The following is a 14584-nucleotide window of genomic DNA, read 5'->3' on the forward strand; positions in this document are numbered from 1 at the left end:
CAGAAAATTAAGCAAAAGACAAAACTACTCATGATACACTTTCTGTGCAATCAGGTTTGTACCTTCTGCAACACTTAATACTCTCCAAGATCTCTGTGCTCTTCCTATTCTGGCCTGTTGAGCATCCCTGATTTTAATTACACTTATCTTCGTAAAATCTACCTCTTTGATCAAGCTTTTCATTACCTGGTCTAATATCTCCTCCCGTGGAATGGTGTAAAATTTTGCTTGAAAATGAACTTGTGCAGTGCCCTATATTAAAGGTGACATTCAAGTGCCATGTGTTATTTGTTTAAAGTTTTAATTTAAAAATTATTTAAACCAAGTATGGAAAACATGGTATAATTCTTTTTGCTTAGTTGGCTGTGGGCTCAGTGGGTTCATATCATGAACCTAACTGCACCATCCAAACCCAAATAGGTCTCAGATATTAGTAATGGGCTCAGCAATATTACCTAATCACAACTAATGGCTTCAAGACCACTTGCCCACATTCTCACCCTTTATTCTCGGGGAACAATAAACAATGGGGGAGAACATTCCTTGGTTCCCATTGTAGGGAAATTCCTGTCTAACAAGCAAGCATAAGATCATTGTGTGAGAGCTGCTGTGTGACACACAGAGTCAAATAACTGCTGGCATTGACACTGGAATTACACACAAATAATGGCATCATAAGGTACTGGAATTTAAAATATCCTGTTACAGAATGGAAATTTCTGTATCTTAATTCAAATAGATCAGTTTGAGAACTTGAGATAAACAAATTATCATCGGGTAAACTAATTGAAGAAGATGACAGGATTTGATAGTATCGATAGAAAGTATTTCCTCTGGTGGAGGGTATCCAGGACAAGGCGTCATGACTTTAAAATTAAACTCAGGCCATTCTGTGTGATGTCAGGAAGCACTGCTTCACAAGAAGCTGAGGCGAAATCTGGCATTCCCCCATTCCACCACTCTCAATAAAACACTTTTCGGACTGACAATCATACAGTCATAGCGTCATGGAGATGTACAGCATGGAAACAGACCCTTTGGTCCTACTTGTCCATGCTAACCAGATAACCTAAATTAATCCAGTCCCATTTGCCAGACTTGGCCCATATCCCTCTAAACCCTTCCTATTCATTCACTCATCCAGATGTCTTTTACATGTTGTAATTGTACCAGCCTCTACCACTTCCTCTGGCAGCTCATTCCAGAAATGCACCCCCCTTCTGTGTGAAGAAGTTCCCCCTTTGGTCCCTTTTTAAATCTTTCCGCTCTCACCTGAAACCTATGCCCTCTAGTTTTGGACTCCCCCATCCCAGGGAAAAGATCTTAGATACTTACCCTATCTATGCCCCTCATGATTTTACAAACCTCTGCAAGGTCACCCCTCAGCCTCGACACTCCAGAAAAAATAGGCTTTCAGCCTCTCCCTATAGGTCAAACCCTCCAACCCTGGCAACATCCGTGTAAATCTTTTCCGAACCCTTTCAAGTTTAACAACACCTTCTTATAGCAGGGAGACCAACTTTTAAGGCAGTTTTCCAAAAGTGGCCGAACCAATGTCCTGTACAGCCACAAAATGATTTCCCAACTCCTATACTCAATGTACTGACCAATAAAGGCATGTGTACCAAACGCCTTTTTCACTATCCTATCTACCTGTAGCTTCCTTTTTAAGAAAATATGAACCTGCACTTCAAGGTCTCTTTGTTCAGCAACATTCCCCAGGACCTTACACGTATACATTTTGCCCTCATTTGCCTTCCCTAAAAGCAGCACCTTATATTTATCTAAATTAAACTCCATCTGCCACTCCTTGGCCTACTGGCCCTTCTGAACAAGGTCCCATTGCAATCTGAGGTAACCTTCTTCGCTGTCCACTACAACTCCAATTTTGGTGTCATCTGCAAACTTTGCGACCATACCTCCCGCGTTCACATCCAACCATTTATGTAAATGACAAAAAGCAGTGAACCCAGCACCAATCCTTGTGTCACACTACTGGTCACAGACCTCGAGTCTGAAAAGCAACCCTCCACCAACACCCTCTGTCATCTACCTTCGAGCGAGTTCTGAATGCAAAATGGATAGTTCTCCCACTATTCTGTGTGATCTAACCTTGTCAAACACCTTACTGAAGTCCATATAGATCACATCCACTGCTCTGCCTTCATCAATCCTCTTGCTACTTCTTCAAAAAAACTCAATTAAGTTAATGAGACACGATTTCCCACTCACAAAGCCATGTTGACTATCCTTAATCAGTCCTTGTCTTTCTAAATACATGTAAATCCTGTCCATCAAGATTCCCCCCACCAACTTCTCCACCACCAATGTCAGGCTCACCGGTTGATAGTTCCCTGGCTTTTACTTACCACCTTTCTTAAATAGTGGCACCACAATAGCCAACCTCCAGTCTTCCTGCACCTGTGGCTACTGATAATACAAATATCTCAGCAAGGGGGCCAGCAATCTCTTACTTCACTTCCCACAGTGTTCTAGAGTACACCTGATCAGGTCCCAGGGATTTATTCACCTCTATATTTTAAGACGTCCTCTCTGTAATATGAACAGTTTGTAAAATGTAGCTGTTTATTTCCTCAAGTTCTCTAGCTACCATATCCTTCTGCACAGTAAACACTGATGCAAAATACTCATTTAGTATCTCCTTCATTTCCTGCAGATCCACACACATGTGGCCTTGCTGATCTTCAAGGGGCACTATTCTGTCCTTAGTTACTCTTTGGTCCTAATGTATTTGTAGAATCCCTTTGGATTCTCCTTAACCCTATTTGCCAAACTATTGTGTGTCCCCTTTTTGCCCTCCTGATTTCCCTCTTAAGTACAGAATCACTGAATATATAGAATACCTACACAGTGTGGAAGCAGGCCACTAGGCCCATCAAGTCTATGCCACGGCTCCAAACAGCATCCCACCCCACTCCCCTATCCCTTTAACTTTGCATTTCCCATGGCTAACCCACCTATCCGACACATCCCTAGACACTATGGGCAATTTAGCATGGCCAATCCACACGAACCTGCACATCTCGGGTAGGAACTCACAGCACCTGGCAGAAACCCACACAGACACGGGAAGAACATACAAACTCCACACAGACAGTTGCCTGAGGCTGGATTGAACCCAAGTCCCCAACACTGAGGCAACAGTGCTTAACCACTGAGTTCTATAGTTCTACTGCCTTTATACTCTTCCAGGGATTCACTCTGCTGTCTATACCTGGCTTATGCTTCCTTCTCTTTCTTGACCAAAACCTCAATTCCACTAATCATCCAGTATTCCCTACACCTACCAGCCTTGCCCTTCACCCTAACAGGAACATACTGTCTCTGGACTCTCATTATCTCATTTTTGAAGGCTTCTCATTTTCCAGCCGTCCCTTTACCTGCAAACTTCCGCTCCCCCCAAATCAAATTTTGAAAGTTCTCGCCTTATACCATCAAAATTGCCCTCTCTTCAATTTAGAACTTTCAATTTCTAATCCAGTCTGTCCTTTTCAATCTTTATTTTAAAACTGATAGAATTATGGTCACTATCCCCAATGTGATCCTCCCCAACACCTCAGTCACCTGCCCTGCCTTATTTCCTAAGAGTAGGTCAAGTTTTGCACCTTCTCTAGTAGGTGCCTCCACATATTGAATCAGAAAATTTTCTTGTACACACTTAACAAATTCAGTTTTAATACTTCAGACTGAGATTGATAGATTTTTATTGAGCAATAGATATGAAATTGAGACCGATCAGCTATGATCTAAATGAATGGCTCCTGTCCCTACATTAAGGTTAAAATGAGAGCTTCTAGCTTTCATCAAAGTATAAAATGAAAGTTTGAGACATGCTCTAGGCAAGGGCAGGTTGATTGATGTAAAAATTAGTTGGGATACATGGACTTTATTCTAGATACTAATTAAACCACACATGTCCAAGATATTAGAGGTATTTGGAATTAAAATGACCACCTGCTCATCACCATCTTTAATGATGAATGATTGACTGCTCTAATTTCAGAGGCGGTTCATTCTGTCTTTAATTCCAGTAATGTACTTGAACTCTGAACAAACTGAAACCCACAGGAACTGCTTATAACATTATGAACGTTTACGAAAAACTGATTCATCCATTAATCTTGCGGATTATCCAACTGGAAACACAAAACAACTTTCAAAGGATGATTTTAACCCGTTATTGACTGATTTCAATTTTTTCAAAGTGTATTAATTTACTGGCGTGACTAGATTCTGTGAATTAAACTGTGAATAAACCTGAAATCAAGCATCTATACCTTGTATGAACTGATCTGAGGAATATTTTTATCTTCTTGTAAATAAAGATAGCAACTCAAACAAGCTGTATCAAAGGTCAAGGAAGAACAAGCCCACATTTAATTAACACTTTTTCACAACCTCAAGATATCACAATGTGCTTCACAGTCAATTAAGAACATTTGGAAGTATATTCTCTGTTGCAATGCAGGAAATGCATTAGTTAATTTGTACTTAGCATACTCCCATATACATCAATGAGAAAATGACCACTTAAATCTATTTTCAGTGATGCTTGTTCAGAGGTAAATATTAACTCATTTTCCAAAGAGAATCCATTTGCTCTTATTGCAAATAGTGTCATGGGATCTTTTATGTCCACCTCAGGGGACAGCTGAGGCTTCAATTTCAAAGTCTCTCCTAAAAGGCAGCATTTCAGACAGTAAACAGTGCACTGGAAGTGACAGAGTGACTTACCTACTCAAGCCTCAGGAGTAGGACTTGAGCCCATGACCCTTTCACTCAGAGGCAAACATTGTAACCACTGACCATGAATCAATGTTAAGACCCACAAAATAAAAAACTTGCAGGCATTGCTGACTAAGTATATTCACAATAAGCATTTTGCAAACACAACATACCAACAAAAGGAAGTTTTGGCAGATATCCTGAGGACTAACCCATTGAGGATTCAATTGTTTCAGGAGCAGACAGCGAATAATGAAAAGCAAGAGTTAGCAAAGTCCCTTCAAGATTGCTCACCATTGAATAAGAATAATGGCTAAACTGGCTGTGGTCTCAATTTCATTTTCTTGTCTGCCTCCCATTACTCGACACTATGGTGAATCAAAAATCTACCTAACTATAATCTGAGTAATTTCAATGGCCCAGCTTCTCCTGCTTTCTGGGGAAGCAAATTCCATACACCACCAACCCTCCAAGAGGAAAATCATCCCCCCCCCCCCCGCCATCGTGAAAGGGACACCCTTTAATTTAAAGCCTGCCTCCTAGTTCTAGCCTCTTCCACAGGAGAAAACATTCTTCTGGTATCTAACCTTACAAGTCCTCTCAGGGTCTTCTATGTTTCATTAAGGTCAGGTCTCCTTCATGCAGCTGTAGCTTCAGGGTGACGTAAATAGCTTTGCACTGGCAATCCGGTTGCAGTACATTGTATAACTTCCTCTGAAGCACAGGAGAGATTTCTGCGAAGAAGGCCCTTAGATCTGTTTAATCTCATCCTTCTAGAAAAACAAACTGACCATCCTCCAGCATATAGCTGCTAATTCAATAGGCCTAGTGTTCCTGGCCTCAACAATCCATTCCAACAATCTGTTCCAGCTGTTGTTCATCCTCGATGGAAAAAAATACTTCCTCCGACCCCTGCTAAAAATACCAGCTCTGGTATCGCCCTCCCTGTCTGAGCCACTTAACCATTTCAGATATGCAGAGTTCAGTATCCTGCAACATAATTTCTTCATCTCTAATTCATGCCTGGACAATAACTAATGACATTCCCCAACTAACACGATCTCTCTCTCCTTTAAGACTCCCTTTAAAACCTACTTTTGGGACTACTCCGCCATCCCAAAATCTCCTGACATAGCTCTGTCAAATTTTGCTTTGAAATATCCCTGTGAAACTCAGTGGGACATCTTGCTAGGCTAAGTTGTGATCAGCAAATGTATTGCTATAGGCAATTGTATCACCTTTAACAAATGTAGCTGATCCTTCACCAGCTCCTGCTGTTATTAGAGAGTAGCCTTCCAGATCTAAACCTTCTATTGGACCCATTCATTGCCTTATCTTTTCCCTGAAGTCATTAATCTCAATCCACACTGTTACCGCTCAGAATGTACTCGAACTACCACCTTTTGTGTAAAATGCTCCAACCTTTTCTCGGGCCAATCTGCCATCCCACTAGTAATTTATATTGTCTGGGCCAGCTTTTAGTGCCCATCCCTGGCTGCCCTGAGAAGATGGATATCGGAGTTCATAATAACGAGGGTAAAACTGGAACTGCAGGTCAAGTGGCCAAAACCATCACCAAGTCGATGGTGGGCTTTAAAGAGGGTCTAATGGCAGAAGACAAAGAAGATTTATGCAGGAAATGGCAGTGAAAACAGGATGAGGTTTCTAAAGGCACTGTCACTGTTGGTGGCCACAGGAGATGCAAGTCAAGTGTGTTAGTGAAAGACAGTTAACTATGAGAGTGAGAGAAATTTTAACACATCCTCCATCCTTCTTTGAAAGGGTGTCTTTGGATCAGGGTGCAATTTTAAGGAATTTCAAACCTGCGCTGAAGGGGTCTCAAACCTTCCCACTTCCTTTTTTAAACTGAGATGGGATGATGAGTGTTGAGGAGCCCCAGACGTCGGGCCCATCATGTAAATATTACATTGAGGGTGTACACCTCTAATTTAATCTGCACTTTTCATTTAATGGAGTCGCTGAGAGAAGGAATGAAAGGCTGAGGGGGAACGACAAAGGCAGGACCATTGTTTCCAACAGCTAAGTGTCTTGTCACCAAGTCATTGGATCTGCTTCAGCTGATTTCTACTCATGGTCACCACCTCCTTGTGGTGGGAAGGCTATCCCTTCTCACCCACCTCCTTCCCTGTGATACATCCCGGCACCAGAATCCCTCCTTCCTTTCTGCCCTCCTCAGCTACCGTCTCTAATCTCCTCCATGATGTTGAATCTGCACTTCCCCAATTCCTCAAAATGTCCTCCACTCCCTCCAACCACAGCCCATTCCAAGCCCACCCAACCCCCTGGGGGTTTGGGAGGGGTGGGGAGTAGACAGGACATCACTACCCAGGAACCTGATTGGCTGAGAGTCACCACTTAGTTTACTGATTGGCACTTGATCCAGTGGGATCTCTTGTTGGCAGGGTGGGGTTGGGGTAGGATCTCACTCTTTATGATGCCCACCTTGACACTTCTCCCAGCTTTCCAGACCATAACAGTTCCCAGGTTTCAGGCACTCTGTCCCCAACTCTAAGTTTATCACCAGACTAGATCATGGATGAGGATTACAAAGCCTGAAGTTAACAAATGTGAAGTATTAGAGTGGCATGGTGGCACAATGGTTTGCACTGCTGCCTCACAGTGCCAGGGACGTCTGTCAATTCCAACCCTGGGTGACTGTCTGTGTGAAGTTTGCACATTCTCTCCGTGTCTGCATGGGTTTCCTCCCACAGTCCAAAGATGTGCCAGTTAGGTGGACTGGCCATGCTAAAATTGCCCATCATGTCCAGGGATCTGCAGGCTAGGTGGGTTAGCCACGGGAAATGCAGGGTTACAGGGATAGGGTAGGCTGGTGGGTCAGGGTGGAATGCTTTTCAGAGGATCAGTGTGAACTTGATGGGCCAAATGACCTGCTTCCACACTGTAGGGATTCTATTGAACCAAAAGGATAAGTTGAGGCATGGTAGGGGTATGGATTCCTGGAGATTTTGATGAAGAGATATTGCTGCAGCGTTTAGGAGCAACAAAGTCCTAATTCTATTTTTATTTTCTTGATTTCTTTATATCATGTCTCACAGTACTGTCTTCCTTTTTGAGGTGCCGATGTGGTTTGCATATATTTAAATATAATGATAACCGCAGAAGGCTTTGCATAAAGCATCTGTTTCCCTTAAAAACCTACGCATTATCATTTTACAAAGAGGGACTTCATAAAGCAAAAGAAGCTCCTGCTGTGTTCATCCAGCCTCACATTTTATTATCTTGGAATCTCCAGCATCTGCAGTTCCCATTATCTCTTCATATCCTGGTTGGTTTCCATTTATTTTACATTGGCTTGTAGAATTCCACCAATACTAGTGCGATTCTGAAGAAATGTCAGTCATTCAGAGAGGGAAAGATCAGCATGAATTTTACCACAACTCACCAATTACACCATTACAGGAAATTCCGAACTTCACAGATACACAAGTTTCCAGGAGTGTAGGCTGATTGAATTCAGCTCAGTAATGCATGTACTGGATTTACCCTGGGATCTGAGCACAGCATGTTTCACTTCCTGTGGCTACTTGTCACTCTATCACCATAACTCATCATCTGTGATCATTTGCCAAACATGTTAATACACAACATACAGGCTTTGTTATTCAGCATTAGTGTGTTCAAACTTTTCCTCTTTCCATTCACAATGATGCATGTATCCAATACAAATTTGATATGCAAATTCACAAATTGAGCTTCATGTAACTTTTAAAATTATTTTCTTAAATTAACTCTGTTATTATCCCTTTCCATTCTTTTTCCCAACTCCCAAAGCTATCGGTTCCACTATTCAAGCTTTCCAATCTCAATCCCAGTTTGAAAAGGAGGAAACAGCTTGCCTCTTCAAAATCTCAAGATGTCCCAAATTTGCAGCCAAAGACTTACTTTTTGAAGGCTCGTAGCTGTTGTAATGTAGAAATTGTGGAATGTGCCAGTCTGCAATAGCAGGTCAGGGACAATTCCTTGCACTGAAAGACCAATAGATTTTGGGTGGACCACACTGATGGTCCTCCAGCCACGATGGACATTTGTCCTGAGAGGAGGTGTGCATCCCTGGGAACAGACTGTTGAGTTCAGAGTCCTCCAGCTCAAGGCTGCTCAAGGTGGACACCAACAAAACCACTGCACCTTGCTCCGGGCAATCTTTGCAAAGGCATATTCCGAAGAGGGTAGATAAGAGACTCTTCGCCAACACAGCCACCTCAAGGACAATGTGTGCAGGGAGTGAGGGATTGAGACTTCAGGGCATGTAGGAAGGATTTGATGGGAAGGACCTTTCTCATCTCTAGCCAAGCTACGTCCTGATCATTGTTAGGTTTTATCAATGAGGCACTTTGCCAAACAGCTATGTGCTGACAGATGGACTAAAGCTTGGGGCAGCTGCTGCAGAGGCAAAATTTGTAATAGGCTGCCTTTCAGCCGTAGTACACAGTCGTACAGCCACAGGACTGGAAACTGTAGAAGCGATTTACATTGTCGACATCAAGGATATTAAAATTGTGCTCAGACACCTCAAAATGAAACAATTTATTTCTGCTGCATTTTCTATAATTTTCAATTTGAAATGATTTCACCGTCAGGCTGTACATCTGACATACAATGGATATTGTAAATCTTCCAGTTAAGATTAATTTTGTTCCACCTCCAGTAATTATCAAGTCAAGATAATTTGTAATGTATGTTTTTTAGAAAAAATATAGGAGAAAGAGCCAACAATTGTTCCCAACAAGCTCCCACAAACTGCAATGGAATCAACGATTATTGACAATGATGTTGTTTAAAGGATAAATATTAGTCAGAACTCTGAGGAGAACTCCCCTATCCTTCTAATATTGGCATAGGAGCTTTACATCTACCTGTGAGAGCAGGTGGAGTCTCTGTTGAACACCTGATCTAACACTGCAGCATTGTCTAGTGATGCGATGAAGTCTCAGCCTAGAGTTTGTGCTCAAGTCCTTTGAATACAACTTGAACCTACAAACTTCTGAACCAAAGATGAATGCTTTACCAACTGAGCCCAGCTGAAGCAAACCTCAGGACCGTAACTGTCAGAAACACTTGAGAGTTCTAGTATAGACATCTGCTGCATAAGGAATGGTCAGGTCACATGAAGAGCTCCAAATTGATTGCTCCAGAAATCCAAAGGAACAATTCCTAATCAATCTCTGTAAGAAACTTTCATACATGCAGGCTGCTAAATGCAAAATAAAAGAAAGACACACATAGTATGTAAAAAGAAGTCTTGATTCCCCACATCAATCCTCTATTTCTAGTGAACATTAGGATCGCCTTTCAGTTTAATCTCCTCTTCTCTATAGGCGCTAATTTCAACGCTTCTCACGAAATGCCAATCTGTGATTAAGAAGCATCTTAAGGAAGTTGGGGCAAGCTGACCTTTCTAGATATTGATCCTGTTATAGGTTAAAAACACTTTTTAAATACACCCAGTATCTCCTACTGTCAGCCACAACAAGGAAGCATAACCTTAAGATTAGAACCAGGCCATTTAGGGATGATGGTAGCAAGCACATTTTCAGACAAAAGCAAATCAAATTACGAAATAATAAAATGTGAGGCTGGATGAACACAGCAGGCCAAGGTTCATCCAGCCTCACATTTTATTATCTTGGAATTCTCCAGCATCTGCAGTTCCCATTATCTCAAATTACGAAGTTCTCTTTCCAAGAAGCTGTTGCAGTTAGAGCTCCCCAAAGTAGCCACTTTTGTCTCCCATTCGTGGGTTTGTGTGAAATACAACGAACAATAATCAGACTGGGATAGCCAATGCCCTGCTTTGATGCTGTTTATTTCTATGACAGGCTGACAAGGTGAGCAAAAGGCGTTATCCACATGGGGTCAATCTTGTAGCATGTGAACTTAGAGAAATCCCAACATGTACAGTAACCAGTGAAGGTCGGCTTGCAGCAGAGAGTAGTAGAGAATCAATTAGCTAATTTAAGTTAAAGAAGGGGAATACGTTAGATTCTGAGTGAATTTGAGTGCTGGATGTACCCTAATAAGGCAAATAAGGTAAGATTCAAAGATCATCTACAAGTCTGTAACATGTGCAGGATGGGAGGCTAGGTTTATTTCACCAGAAACAAGTAGTCTACCTCAATTTACCCGCAAAGGTAAAATTTCTTAAAAATTTGAACAACGGGTTAAGGAAACCATTTCATGCTGCTACAAGTGACAGTTTCTGCTACAAAAACAAAGTTGCTGGAAAAGCTCAGCAGGTCTGGCAGCATCTGTGAAGGAGAAAACAGAGTTAAGATATCAGGTCTGGTGACCCTTCCTCATACAGTTTCTGCTGACTGGAAGCTACTGTAAGTCCCAACAATGCTTGCCCACTGCAGGACTGAGCAATGATAGACACGAGCTTCAGTGCCAAAGCAATGTCCAGCACAGCAGCTGTGTCTCCTAAGCTGATTGAACCAAACAACATGGTCCTTCAATTGCTCAGAAGAAAAAGAGTATAGAACAGATTTAGCTCCAACCAGCCAATAGTAATAAAATAGACATATTCTGTGACTGTGCAGCACACGCTGAACAATCCTGGGTGTAGTAATGGGTATTCTTAAGAACCTGTCTGAGATAATCAGTTGAGTTCGGAACATGGCTTATTTACACATGCTGAAACAACATATAGTCAGATGGAGGGAGACATTGTCTGCAAATAAAAGGGATATGTTTTACATTTTTTTAATTACCCAAGACCTCAGGAAACCAACAGTACTTGAATGCTTTCTCCATGGAAAAACCTCAGCAAACAGCAACCTATTCTCCTGTAGAATTTATTGCTACGGTCATTTGAAATTTAACATTCTGGTACTTGTCCTAACAAGTACAAAACATAAAGCTTCGACAAACTGGCTCTCCTTTCAGCAATGTTCATGTTCTATAATAATGTGGTTGTTTACATACAGAGTATTTAAATACCAGAGAACAACAAGGGCATAAAATTCCCCGACCAGTCGAACGACCTGCTGAAGAGCAAGTGGATCTTCAGGATGTTACCCTGAAACTAGAGTTAGGAGTGCGATGCGATTTTATGCTCTGTGGTTTGGTCAGAGTTTCCATGGTTTTAAACTGCTGTTTGTAATATAAGGTGGCCACATCGACATGCGCTGTCTGTATTCTATTCAGGATTGGCATCATGATCCAGGAAGTGTGAAGCCTGGTCACTGTGATATTTGGGGGAGAAACGACACTCCCTCAGTTTTCATTCCTGAGTCAGGTTTGTAGAGGTGGGAGAAATTCCAGCTCCTCAAACACGACCTTTAAAATGGTTATTTGACCTTTCCATTTTCGATCTGGGAGTTGGACTGTAATGGACCACAGGTGATGGTGACCCAGAAAGAGCAACATAAGCTGCTGGTTGCCAAGGTGTGCCAGAAAAATATGATTTGAAAATTAAAACTTATAATTAAAAAGGTAAAAATTAAAACATTCCCCCAGACCTCACCTCCACACACTCACCATGCTCTATCTCTACCACATGATAACCTTTATCCATGATCCATCAGCGTTACCCCTCTTCATCTACTGTGCCAACTCACCAAGTGGTCCTAAGCGCCCAGGGACACAGGAGAACGAATAAAGTTCACTTAATCTTCTAGACTACGGTCTACCAAGAAAAACACTCTCATTCATAAAAACATATTTTGACAGACATTGACAGTTCCAAGCATTTCACACATACTTTATGTGAAATCTAACCCAGAGTTAACAATCCCAAAAGGCACCTGATGGTCCTAAACAATCCCTGACACCCACATCCCTAAGGTGTCCTGGGATTATATTCAGAGGGTCACCTCCAAAGGCACACCTTGGCTATTGAAAAGATTACCAAGTCATCAGCAAGTTATCTCCACACTCTTGGTCCCAGAATTCTGGGCCTCCTCCAATTTGAATGGAAGCAGATGATCACTCCAATAACCTGCAGCTACCTTGAAATGTGTGTGCATTTGCTGTTCCCAAGCCAGCCTCTCGGAAAATGAGTGGCTCCACACCAGTGCCCTGTGGCAGATCACTGATGTAGTCTTAGAGTGCTGACCTTGTCTGTAATATCTCCCTTATGCTGTTCAGAAACATCCTCAGCAGCCACAGTCATTTTGTATATGGTTGTACCTTGATAATTAAAGCACCCACCCATGTTTCCATTTGGGGTTGCAGGTTGCAGTAGCATCTAGAAGAGATGTTCCAGCAGCAAGCTCATCATGGAATGTCAGCGTTTGTGACAATAACAAGTACTGGTTCACAACATACACACCGAAGCCTCAAACCAGCCTGATCTTGGGGAAGGATGAGTTGATAATTAGGCTGTTCTTAAAAGAATGAGCTGATCCAGAGGTTTATAGGTGTACACAGCAGTGACCAGCATTTTGGCGTTTGCGAGAGATTGTCGGAACTGCAGATGCTGGAGAATCTGAGATAACAAGGTGTAAAGCTGGACGAACACAGCAGGTCAAGCAGCGTCAGAGGAGCAGGAAAGCTAACGTTTCAGGCCTAGACCCTTCTTCAGAAATGGGGGAGGGGAAGGAGGTTCTGAAATAAGTAGGGAGAGAGGGAGAGGCGAATACAAGAAGGATAGAGGAGAAGATAGGTGAGTGGAGACGGACAGGTCAAAGAGGCGGGGATGGAGCCAATAAAGGTGAGTGTAGGTGGGGAGGTCGGGAGGAGATAAATCAGTCCAGGGAGGATGGACGGGTCAAGGGGATGAGATGAGGTTGGTAGGTAGGAAATGGAGGTGGGCCTTGAGGTGGGAGAAGGGGATGGGTGGGAGGAAGGACAGGTCAGGGAAGTGGGGAAGAGCTGGGCTGGTTTTGGGATGCCGTAGAGGGAGGGGAGATTTTGAAGCTTGTGAAGTCCACATTGATACCATTGGGCTGCAGGGTTCCCAAATGGAATATGAGTTGCTGTTCCTGCAACCTTCGGGTAGCATCGTTGTGGCACTGCAGGAGACCCAGGATGGACATGGCATCTGAGGAATGGGAGGGGGAGTTGAAATGGTTCACAACTGGGAGGTGCAGTTGTTTATTGCGAACCGAGCGGAGGGGTTCTGCAAGGCAGTCCCCAAGCCTCCGTTCAGTTTCCCCGATATAGAGGAGGCCACAATGGGAACAACAGATGCAGTATACCACATTAGCAGATGTGCAGGTGAACATCTGCTTGATGTGGAAAGTCTTCTCGGGGCCTGGGATGGGGGTGAGGGGGAGGTGTAGGGGCATGTGTAGCACTTCCTGCAGTTGCAGGGAAAATTGCAGGTTGTGGTGGGGTTGGAGGGGAGTGTGGAGCAGACAAGGGAGTCACGGAGAGAGTGGTCCCTCTGGAAGGCAGATAAGGGTGGGGATGGAAAAATGTCTTTGGTGGTGGGGTCAGATTGCAGATGGCGGAAGTGTCGGAGGATGATGCGTTGGATCCGGAGTTTGGTGGGGTGGTACGTGAGAACAAGGGGTATTCTCTTTTGGTTATTGCGGGGACAGGGTGTGAGGGATGAGTTGCGGGAAATGTGGGAGACACAGTCGTGGGCGTTCTCGCCTACTGAGGGGGGGATGTTGCGGTCCTTGAAAAATGAGGACATCTGAGATGTATGGGAGTGGAATGCCTCATCCTGGGAGCAGATGTGGCGGAGGTGAAGGAATTGGGAATAGGGGATGGCATTTTTGCAGGAAGGTGGGTGGGAGGATGTGTATTCTAGGTAGCGGTGGGAGTCGGTGGGCTTGAAATGGATATCGGTTTCTAGGTGGTTGCTGGAGATGGAGACAGAGAAGTCCAGAAAGGAGAGAGAGGTGTTATA

At 43.1% G+C, this 14584-nt stretch overlaps 1 protein-coding gene across 2 annotated transcripts in view; it reads right to left on the reverse strand.

Annotated features, from left to right (window-relative positions):
* Positions 1-14584, reverse strand: part of rasa3 (RAS p21 protein activator 3) — a 179622-nt gene that overhangs the window by 146688 nt on the left and 18350 nt on the right. The window contains exon 1 of one of the 2 annotated variants that reach the window (XM_048532326.2): positions 5334-5460. The exons of the other annotated variant lie outside the window; for it this stretch is intronic. The gene's annotated coding sequence lies outside the window, so the exon portion shown is untranslated. Of the gene's footprint in view, positions 1-5333; positions 5461-14584 lie in introns of those variants that run through there. 2 annotated transcript variants of the gene reach the window in all.

The sequence above is a fragment of the Stegostoma tigrinum genome, chromosome 6 (assembly GCF_030684315.1).
Source record: "Stegostoma tigrinum isolate sSteTig4 chromosome 6, sSteTig4.hap1, whole genome shotgun sequence".
Lineage (NCBI taxonomy): Eukaryota > Metazoa > Chordata > Chondrichthyes > Orectolobiformes > Stegostomatidae > Stegostoma > Stegostoma tigrinum.